At 46.8% G+C, this 10,849-nt stretch overlaps 1 pseudogene; it reads left to right on the top strand.

Annotated features, from left to right (window-relative positions):
* The first annotated feature begins 8,178 nt into the window (after positions 1-8,178).
* On the top strand, positions 8,179-8,313 carry LOC137377864 (U2 spliceosomal RNA; annotated as a pseudogene).
* Positions 8,314-10,849: the final 2,536 nt, after the last annotated feature.

Genomic DNA, 10,849 nt, shown 5'->3' on the forward strand with positions numbered 1-10,849 from the left:
TCTATAAATTATGCAAGACCAGTTCTTCTTGTAACATTTTGACTTCAAGAAGTAACCAGAATTGCAGTGGCATCACTTGATTTTCCATGCTATTCATGGACAAAAAGAAAAATTAACGTTTTTGCCCATTTGTGTTTGCCTTTGTCTCCCCTTTGCCTCTCTCCCTGTATGGTTCTTGGACACTAAAAATGGACAATCCTGGAGCCCAAATTTTCCACATTCACACTGTCAGTGAGGCACCTCGCAGAAGAATGTGAAAAGTTAGACCCCGCATCCTCCTACGTGAATGCAGACTCTAGAAGCACCCCATCAGAGTTGCAAACAGCATTTACAGGAACCTGCAGAGACAAAGAAAGACCTCTCGGGCAGAGATACCATGAGGGTGATGCCTCACCTAGTTGAAGTGCCACAGGAGTGCAGTAGAGTCTGCACTCATACCTGCAGGCAGGAGTGTCCCAGGGAACAAAGGGGAGATTAACAAAGAATCCTCCCCCACAGTCAGAGAAAAAGGGAACCAGCCATTCCCTGAAGACAAAAGCCTTTGCATGCCTCAGCAAAGCACTGTAAGAGTGTTCAGGATAGACCCACCCACTGCTGACTCTCTTGGAAAAAAAAAAATCCAATTTAGGGCTAATTAAATCTACCCCCCCCCCCCCCCCCCCCCCCACCCTTGGCAGACTTCAACAGGAACAAAGACCCTAGGTAGTCATGGCAATGGCAAACTGAAGAAAAACTTCCTCAAAAAACTGCATGTTTACTGGAATGCCAAAAAGGGGGCAATTAAAGCAGCACTGGCACCAAGAAAAGGCCAATAATTTTAATAAGCTTTAGGATTTATGAATGAATCGGATGAATGCATGTTTTTTTCCTGTACCTTATATATTTTCTCTCGATCCTTTTTAATTAAATGCGCTTTTCTCATCGCATTTCATTCCCCTGGGTGTGAAGATGTCATGCAGGCCCCCACCTGCCACGAATAAGTCACTTTAATTGCGCCACGTGGACATTAAATTTCAAATTGTTGCTGGGAAGAGCAGGCCTGTGACAGGGGATTGCCAGGCTCCTGGCTGGGAAGACATTTTTGCATATTAACAGACAGTGTTTGGAACAAAGGAGCTATCCCTTGCTCCAATACAATCCACAAACCGATGTGGTCAAACCAGCTAGTCACATGATTAACCTGCTTGGCAGTCTTTTTTTCTGAATTGTACAGTATGAACTGAGAGCCTGTAGAAAGCTATTTGCTCCTGGATTGAAAAGATCTCTTGGCTGGCTTGCCACAGCCTCCTGTCTGCTCCCATCTCTTTCTCATGGAACTCCAAAACCCACAAGACATATGAACCTCGAGAGAAAAGTTTCCTACAGTGAACAATGTTTAAGAACAATACTGGGCCCCAACGAAAAGCAAGATCTACCTGCAATCAAGGACTCTACAGTGAGCTCAAAGAGCAGTAACAAATCTTCAGATATTGCCTCAAACTTTTCCACTTATTTTTCTTCTCTTTTCTGTCTCTATTTGCATATGTGTATCGCATATGCATGCTAGTGTGGGCGCATTGTGTATCTAGGCATTAACCAAATTAGAGTTTAAGTTTAATAAAATTTCACTTCTTTACACTTGAGATGGTTCTTTGCCTTATAATTGGAAAGCGGTGAACAAGCATTCACCAAGGGGGAGCCAAAAACAATGTGTTTAAAATTAAACCCTGTTCCAGTAAGACCAGGTGAAGGCTGAAAGGGAATCCTAGACCTCTTTCTCACCTGGTCGTAACACATCCTATGTGACTGTGGCAAAGAAACATTCCCTCGTGTCCTTTTCAACCTGTCTGCGGCCTTTGACACAGTTGCCCACACCATCCTCCTCCAATGACTGCTCTCACCTGGTTCCATTCTTATCTATCTAATAGCCAGAGCATCACTCACAATGGCTTCTCTTCCTGCTCCTGCACTGTTACCTCTAGTGTTCCCCAGGATCTTTCCTTGGCCCACTTCTATTTCTCATCTACATGCTGTCCTTCAGCAGCATCATCAGAAAGTACAACATTAGTTTTCACATATATTCTGATGACACTCCGCTCTACCTCACCACCGCTTCTCTCGACGACTCCACTGTTGCTAAATTATCAGACTGCTTATCCAACGTTCAAGATGAGCTGAAATTTCCTCCAATTAAATACTGGGCAGACTCCAGTCATTGTCTTTGGACCCTGCTCCAAACTTCGTCCCTAGCTACCAGTTCCATCCCTCTCCCTGGCAACTGTCTGAGATTAAGCCAGTTTGTTTGCAACCTTGGTGTCACATTTGACCCTGAGATGAGCTTCCAATCTCATTTGTGCCATCACTAAAACTGCCTATTTCTAGCTCCGTAACATCGCCCAACTTTGCCCCTGATTCAGCTCATCTGCTGCTGCAACCCTCCTTCATGCCTTCATTACCTCTCGACTTGACTATTCTAATGCACTCCTAGCTGGTCCCTCACATTCTATTCTCTGTAAACCTGGAGTCATCAAAAACTCTGCTGCCTGTGTTTCAACTTGCACCAAGCCGCCTTCCCCTGTTACCCCTGTGCTTGCTGACCTACATTGACTCCTGATCAAAAAATGTCTTGATTTTAAAATTCTCACACTGGCAATTTTCAGTAACTACTATCCAGTGACAGTGGTGAATTTGGATGGAGAATGGCTATGGATGTCCACATTGTCTAGAAAACTGAAACATTTGTTAACTCCTGCTTAGAATTTGTTCGTGAACAAAAAGACATTGAACAATTTTAATCTGATTTCTTATGAATGTTATGATGGTTAGTATATTAAGGTAATCTATTCGATTCAATAAGTATAATCATCTGAATATTTTTATGCAAATATGTCATCACAGGAAGTGATGTAATATCACATTGCAGCCATATTGCTCAGTCAGTAACATGTGTCAGCAGAAGCAAGAAGAAGCCTCCTAATAAAGTTCAGTGTTCAACCTATATGCCAGCTTTTTGACTCTTTGTATCAGTCTAAAGTCCCAGAACATACAATATGGTGGTAGTGGTGGTAAACCGGCAGATTAATCAGCAGTAGAATTGGAGACCTTGCAAAAGTGGCATAACTGGACCATAAGTCTCAGCAGGAGAGCAAAGTGTGAGTAGTGAGATTTGGAGTGGCTTTAGCGTACCCCAGGTCTACCCTGCCCTGGCAAAGCAAAATTAGCCACAGAGTTAGCCGGAGAGACCCGGGCATTGTCATATTTAGGTGCGGATTTCTTCCTGCTTTCACCATACCTGCGCACCACTAGCTGACCTCTTTGCCTGCAAGCTCAAAGCCCACTCTGCACAGCTCTGAGCATAGCACGAGCTTCGATCCATAGACATTGCGGTTAGCTGCTGCTCCGATACTGAGACTTGCTCCTTAGCAGGAAAAATGATAGGCAAAGGTCATGGCAACCAAATTCCCCAAGATGAACTGGAAAGTGTCCTATGACCCTGGTGAGTTAAAGCTATTTAAACCGAGAATGGAGTTATGTTTCTGGGATTATGAAGTTGCGGATGCTGAAAAGCAAGCCATTGAAATCAGGATTGAGGTATGAAATTAAGAGCTATGCAGAATAGACCTCTGGTTTGTTGGATTCTGACCAGAAGGATCCTGCAAAGTTATGGTGAACATTAGAAGCCCAGCTCAAAGTTAAAGTAAATTTTAGAGTACACTGTTTGGAGCTCATGCAATATAGACAGAAAGCCAATGAGTGCATAGATGATTGTCAGAAATGTAGGGAGAATGCGACTTTAGGGACGTGGGAATATTGAACGCATTATGGAGTTGGTCATTATCTCCACTCCATTAGAGGCATTCCGGAAAGATCAACTGAAAAACCGAATGGGCACAGCATAAGAGTGTGTTGCAAATGCAGATGCAAATACGAGGCCATTGTGGCTGGACGACAGGTGTTTGCAAGCTTTCAAGTCAGAAACATCTGTCAGTGCAATATCCAGGGCACCCAAGCAAAACAAGGTGTACACTAACTGCGGGCTTTCCCACAAACCATGTATATGCCCGGCATACGCAGACACATGCAAGTCTTGAGGGCTTAGAGGACGCTGGGCCAAACTCTGCAGAAGTCCCAGCAACAGGAACGTAGGGAGAAGCCAGAGTGGGCAGCGATCCAACCGCAGAAGCATGCCACCCAGAGGCGAAGGCAGGTGATAGTTCGAGGCATTGCACAAGCACTGACCCATCCATGAAATGGGGGGACACCCGACCCAACCAGATGAGGTGGATCAAGGTGAAGATACTACTTATGAACAGCTGTTTCACACCATCACTCTAGCGGAACAGGTTAATTCCATAACCAAAACAGAAGTTTTCACAGCCCTGCAGATCATTTGCCCAAATAAAGGTGGGAGATATCAACTGCGGGTGAAGGTTGACATAGGTGTAAGTGCCAACACTACCTTTCCGCACTCTTAAGGATTATGTACCACGCGGCATGGATATCTGTGGTCAAGCCCACTAGTATAAATCTCATGGTTTACAATGGATCGTCAATAAGGTGCCCGGATTCCCTAAACCTGGAATGCAGGTACAAAGATTCAACCTACTCTGGGAAGGCATTTCATGTAGAGGATGTGTCAGGACCCGCAGTAGCAGGATTGCTGCCATGCAACAAGCTCAACATGGTCACCATCCATGGACCGACCCAGGCAAAAGTCTGCAGCAAAGTGTGTACACACCTATCGAATCAATTCAAGACTTCCAGAGGTTGTACCCAGATCATTTTGACACGGTTGGTAACTTCCGCGTGATGCAGTCCTTCATCTCAAAGAAGGCACAACGCCATCAATTGACCCACAGCAGAAGTGCAGCATACACATTCGGGAGACGCTGAGGATCGAACTGGGCGGCATGGAGAGAAGAGGCATCATCTGCCGAGTGCAGCACCACATGGACTGGTGCAGCTGCATGACCACCACGGTCAGGAAGGGCTGTTCCATTCGGTCATATTTGGACCTAAGGAGGCGAAACAAAGCCTTGAGATGTTCACACAAGGTACCAACACTGGAAGAGCTTAACTGAACATTTACAGGAGTGAAACACTTTTCTAAGCTGGGCACCAAGAAGGCATATTGGTCTATACATCTGTCAAAAGAATTACAAGAACTGACGACATTCAGAACCCTTTTTGGCTGGTACTGTTTTCTCTGTCTACTTTTCGGTCTATCAGTCAGCCAAAATGTTTTTCAGCAACACATGGATCGAATAACAGAACGAGTCCCAGGCTGTGTGTACATTGCAGACAAAACCGCCGTGATAGGACGCATGAAAGAAGAGCATGACAGAAACCTACACTTGTTCATGAAGATCGTTGGGCATGAAGGCTTAGCGTTTAATAGTATAAAGTGCTCCATTAAGGCAGATTGCATTAATATTTTCGGCTTCATTTACTCTAACACGGGTATCTGTCCAGACCCTGGGAAGATTGAAGCCATCCAATCAACACTGCAGGACAAGGGCGACTTACAAATATGACTAGTTTGTTCAATTTCCTAGCAGTGTACATTCCAAGTTTCTCTGAGAACACAAGAAATAGAAGCCGAAGTAGACCCATCGAGCCTGCTCCGCCATTCAAAATGATCCTGGCTGATCTTGGGATTCAACTCCACTTTCCTGCCCGCTCGCCGTACTCCTTGATAAGATGGAGAAGGCATCTCCAGTAAGAGAATTGCTGAAGAAAGCTGTTCCATTCCGATGGCAGGGCGACCACCAATACGCTTTCAATGCATTGAAATAAGCGCCATCAGCCAAATCATGTCTTCAGTATTATGATCCACAGAAAGTGACAACGCTGGAAGTAGATACATCATAAGTCTTGGTGCACGTTGTCTTCAGGACAGCAAACCAGGTGTGTTTGGATCAAAAAGCCTGCGCAGGTGAATTACTCTAACATCGAATGTCTTGTCTTGTCTTTTGGGATCACCAGGTTCCACACACATTCGGGAAGACGTTCATGGTTAAAACAGACCACAAACCCGCCCCCCACTTAGAAATAATCTGGAGAAAACTGCTTACTAGTGCACTGCCTCACTCCAGAGATTACTCATTAAGATTCAAGGATATAAGTGTGATGTCAGATACAAACCCTGTAGTCAGATGGTCCTATTGGACACTCTAAGCAGACTGCCTAACCCTGGAAAGGCACAAGACGTATCGCTCGACTTCCAGGTTGACTAAGTGTGTGCAAATCTAGAAGATGGCTACAGCATCCTTAGTCATCACAAGTGAGAGGAGCTCTGGAGAGAGACTTCTCAAGACCCCAACTTCAGACCCCAATGGAAGATCGTTGTAAATGGGTGATCCAGGAGATCCTCACAGATCTGAGGACATATTGGCCATATCAGAACGAGATGGATGTTTCAAATGGAGCACTTTTCAAAGGCCTCCAAGTCCTAATTCCGGCATTATTTCAGTCTGCCATACTTGGTCACCTCCACCTGATGCAAATAGAGAAGACGAGATAACTTGCTTGCGAGTCAGTGTTCTGGCCTCGCATTAGCAAGGACATCAACCAGGTAGTGAGGGCTTATGATGTTTGTCAGCAGCACCAAGTCAGTCAGCAAAAAGAGCAGCTCCAACCACATGACATCCCATCCAAGCTAGCAACAGACTTATGCACCGTGGGCAAGGAAGACTGACTATTACCGGGGACTGAGGAAGCTCATGACCGACTATTACTCCAAATTTCCAATTGTTCAAAAACTTCAGGACATATCGAGCGCAGCAGTGGCCAGCACTGTTGGTGCCATCTTCAATATCTTTGGTACTCTGATGGAAGTGGTATCAGACAATGGTCCACAATACAGTGGGAAACCATTTCAGGATATGTGTGCAAAATGGGCTACCAACCATATGGTGTCATCACCCCAGTATCCTTGTTCTAATGGAATGGCTGAGCGCATGGTCAGGACAGTAAAATCGCTGATCAAAAAGTGCACAGAAACTGGATAAGATGTCCAGGTTGCGTTGCTACATCTTCGCGCAACCCTGTTATACTCCAGTGGAGATTTTGTTCAGTCCACCAGTGAAAACCACTTTACCAAGCTATCACCTCAGAGTCATCCACAATCACAGAGCAGCTACTTCAGACAAGACAGGATAAAAGGCATGCATGATGCAGCTGCTGAATTACCACCACTTTACGTGGGCCAGCAGGTGAGGGTCCTACACTCACAAGAACAGACATGGATTCCAGCAGAAGTGTCAAAGGGATGCAAAAAAACCACGATCTTATGTGGTGACGACACCAAATTGGTGCGATACTCAGAAGGAATGAGTCTCACTTCAGGGTCTTTCTGCTAGCCACGAGCAGGGCGCCCAACCAGCATTGCCTACGTGCATGCGTGCTCGTTTTTCTGAATAAGAGGCAACAAACAACACACCGAGCACACCAACAACTGAGGACAGTCAGTCCGAACATAATCTTCAGGATAAAAGAGCAGACAATACGAAATCACACCCGCATATAGCTGTTACGAGGTCTGGTCGAGTCAGCTGGTGACCAGTATGTTTCCAAACGTAGACAACACCTTGAGTAGCATTCCAAGTGTTCATGTCACAGTTGAATGCTCTATGTAAATAGTGTTTATTGTCATTTTCCCATTCCACAAGAGATACCTATCCATGTAAATATTAGTATTGAGCTATAGGCATTTCCTATTAAGGGAAGGGGATGTTGTGATACTATCATAACATATTAACCAATGTACTATGTTTGATGGAATAAGTGTAATAATTTGAATATATGTTTATGCAAATATGTCATCACAGGAAGTGATGTAATACCATGCGTTGCAGTCAAATTGCTCAGTCAATAGCATCTATAAGCAGAAGAAAGAAGCCTCCCAATAAAGTTCTGTCTTCAACCTCGATGCCAGTTTTTCGACTATTTGTATTAGTCTAAAGTCTCAGATAATACAAAAATGTCTTTAAAGGAAAAGTGTAAGTGTAATATTTTAGTTCAAAGTAATTCCCCATTTTATGTAGAAAAGTATGTTGAGTAAAATCTGGTTTAATATACCCTGTTAACTGGAGACTTGTAGCACCTTAAAGGGAAAGTCTAGACAGGTCTATTTCAGACTGGTCCAGAATTGCAGCCCTGTTTTCAGTGGAGCTGCTCTGAGAAAAGCAACACCGGAAGATCGCTTCTCGGCGTTCTGGCTAAGATCGAGTGTAGTATCTGTTCTTATCAGTAATTACTTGGCAGAGGAGAAACCATGATCAGTGGCTTTTGATCCTGGGTAGGCTTTGAGTAAAATGGCTATAACCAATCTTTGAGCTTCAGGCCAGGGAGTGCGTAACACCGTTCGAGTGGTGGTGAAGGACAAAGAAGGAGATGCACCAGTCGATCGCACCTTCTTCATCAAGGAAATCCTCATCGATTGCTGTGGATTTCAAGCTACGGACATCTTCTGCCTGCAGGATTTCCCCAGCAGTGGATATTTCGACGTGACGTTCAAGAATGTGGCGGGATGCATCAAGTTCCTGAAGGCGTTCAAGGAGAAAGGGGACCGGGCGCCACTGTCGATCCTGAAAGTGGAGCCGCTCTTCACGCTCTGGCACAACGGGACCGGGTGGTGACGATTCATCTCTACAACCCCCATATCCCTGTGGTGGATGTACTCACCTTTCTCGCCAGGTACGTCAAGGTGGCCGGCAGCAGCACTGATGTCGAGGACCCCTTTGGGATTTGGACCAGCAAGCGGCAGGTCAAGGTGACCTTGTAGGTCGATGCCAATGGAGCCATTATCCACCCTCCCTCCAGCTTCGTTATCGGGGGGAGTCTAGGCTTCTTGGTCTACGCTGGACAGCCCAGAGTTTGTCGCACCTGTGGTAAATCTGGTCACGTGGCAGCTAACTGCAGCACGGTTGTCTGCAAGAACTGCAAGGAGGAAGGCCATCAGACCAAGGACTGTAAGCAGACTAAGTGTTGCAACTTGTGCGGTGCGGTGCAGCAGGCCACCTCTACAAAACCTGCCCCAAACGCTGCCTCAGTTATGCTCAGGTGGCAAGGTCCAAGGAAAGGCCGGGAGAAGGTACGACGAAGGCGTCCGGTGCTGGAAAGGAGACAAGCAACCTTCTCCCCAGCGAGGAAAGTATACCTGAGAAGGAGAAGAAAGGGGAGGCAGTTGAAACCAGCGACCCAGCACCTACCCTGTGCCCAGAAACCCTTCCTCCACAGACCGAATCAATGGAGGAGGAGGCAGCAGATGGACAAACTGGTCAGTGGCAAGTGGTACAAAGGAAAACCACAAAGAAAAGACCTCCAAAAGTGGAACAGGCCACCACCAAAACCAGTGGTAAGAGGAGGCTACCGTCTGAGACAGACTACAGCAGCTCCTCTTCACTGGACGAGGAAGTGTTGGAACAACGGCTCCTTCAAAAGAGGCGGCAGAACTCAAAGGAGCTGGAAGATAAAGCCCCCCAGCTCCTGGGCACTGGAAGCTGTGATGGGCCCAGCGTGCCCCAACCCCAAAGCGCCACACCTAGCGACACGGCCAGCGCATCCCAGCTCCGGGACACCGAGAGCAAAGACACGTCTGGCGCACCTCAGCTCTGGGAAGCCGGGAGCAGTGATGTTTTCAAGGAGGAACAGAGGGGAACAGCAGAGGACAGCCCAATCCTTGCTGCCTACAAGCTCCCCTGCAGATGTCACCCCAGCGGAACAAACGCTGCATGAAAAACCAGGAGGGGTTTCTGAGCACAACGAACGTGAAACAGCTTGCGCATACTATGGGTATGCAGGAACATCCCGAAGGACTGGGACTAGCAAGGACAAATGAGATGGGAAGCAACAACTAACTTTTAAAAAATGGGTATAAGGATTGCTTCCATTAATATGTGTAGCATTAAATCCACTACGCGATGTGTTTCAACCTTGGATTACCTCGCCAAAATCAAAGCCGGCCTACTGTTTCTGCAGGAGTGTGGAATACCACACCTCAGCACCTACAGGCAGTGGTTGCGATGGTGGTCCCACGGGCCATCGATCTGGTTTGATTGCCGTTCCTCTGGCCTGGGTATTCTGCTGCGGGGAGGTAACTTCACCATCTCCGAAGTTAAGGAGGTGGTGGGCGGTCGCCTCCTCGTAGCAGATGTAATGTACAACAACACTGCACTCCGCTTGATCAACGCATACGCCCCGGTTCAATGCAGCGAGCTGCTGACCATCTTCCAGCAGTTTCCACTGCTGCTGGCGACGTCCAGGCTGGTCATCCCAGGCGGTGACTTCAACTGCATCAATGATGCAGCTGGACGATCCGGCAGAGATGACAGCAAACTGGACGCTACGTCCAGATTCCTAATAGCAACAGTAAAAGATGCCAAACTGCACGACGTCTTCAGCAAACCTGCAGACAGAATGCAGCGCAGATACACATGGTCAAGATCGGACGGGTCTGCCTGTTCCAGGATTGACTTCCTGTTTGTGTCCCGTGCTGTCACGGTCGGATCCATCGACGTCAAGCCGGTATTCTTCTCCGACCACTGCCTCTTACTGGCCGACTGTCACTTACAGGACGACCAGCGGGTTGGCAGAGGGACGTGGAAGCTCAATGCTACACTGCTAACTCCAGAGAACGTTGAGGAACTCAAAAGGGATTACAAAAGTTGGAGGACTGTGAAACCCCTCTTTGAGTCTCCAGTTCACTGGTGGGAAGCAATCAAGGAGAACATCAAGAGGTACTTTATCCTCAAAGGGGTTCAGAGGGTGAGAGAGAGACAGGGAAAAGTCCTGACTCCAGAAAAGGATGCAAAATCTGCTCCGGCTGCAGACGATGGGGGTCGAGGTCAAGGAGGACCTCCAAGAGGTC

This window comes from Heterodontus francisci, chromosome 1 (assembly GCF_036365525.1).
Source record: "Heterodontus francisci isolate sHetFra1 chromosome 1, sHetFra1.hap1, whole genome shotgun sequence".
Taxonomy (NCBI): Eukaryota; Metazoa; Chordata; class Chondrichthyes; order Heterodontiformes; family Heterodontidae; genus Heterodontus; species Heterodontus francisci.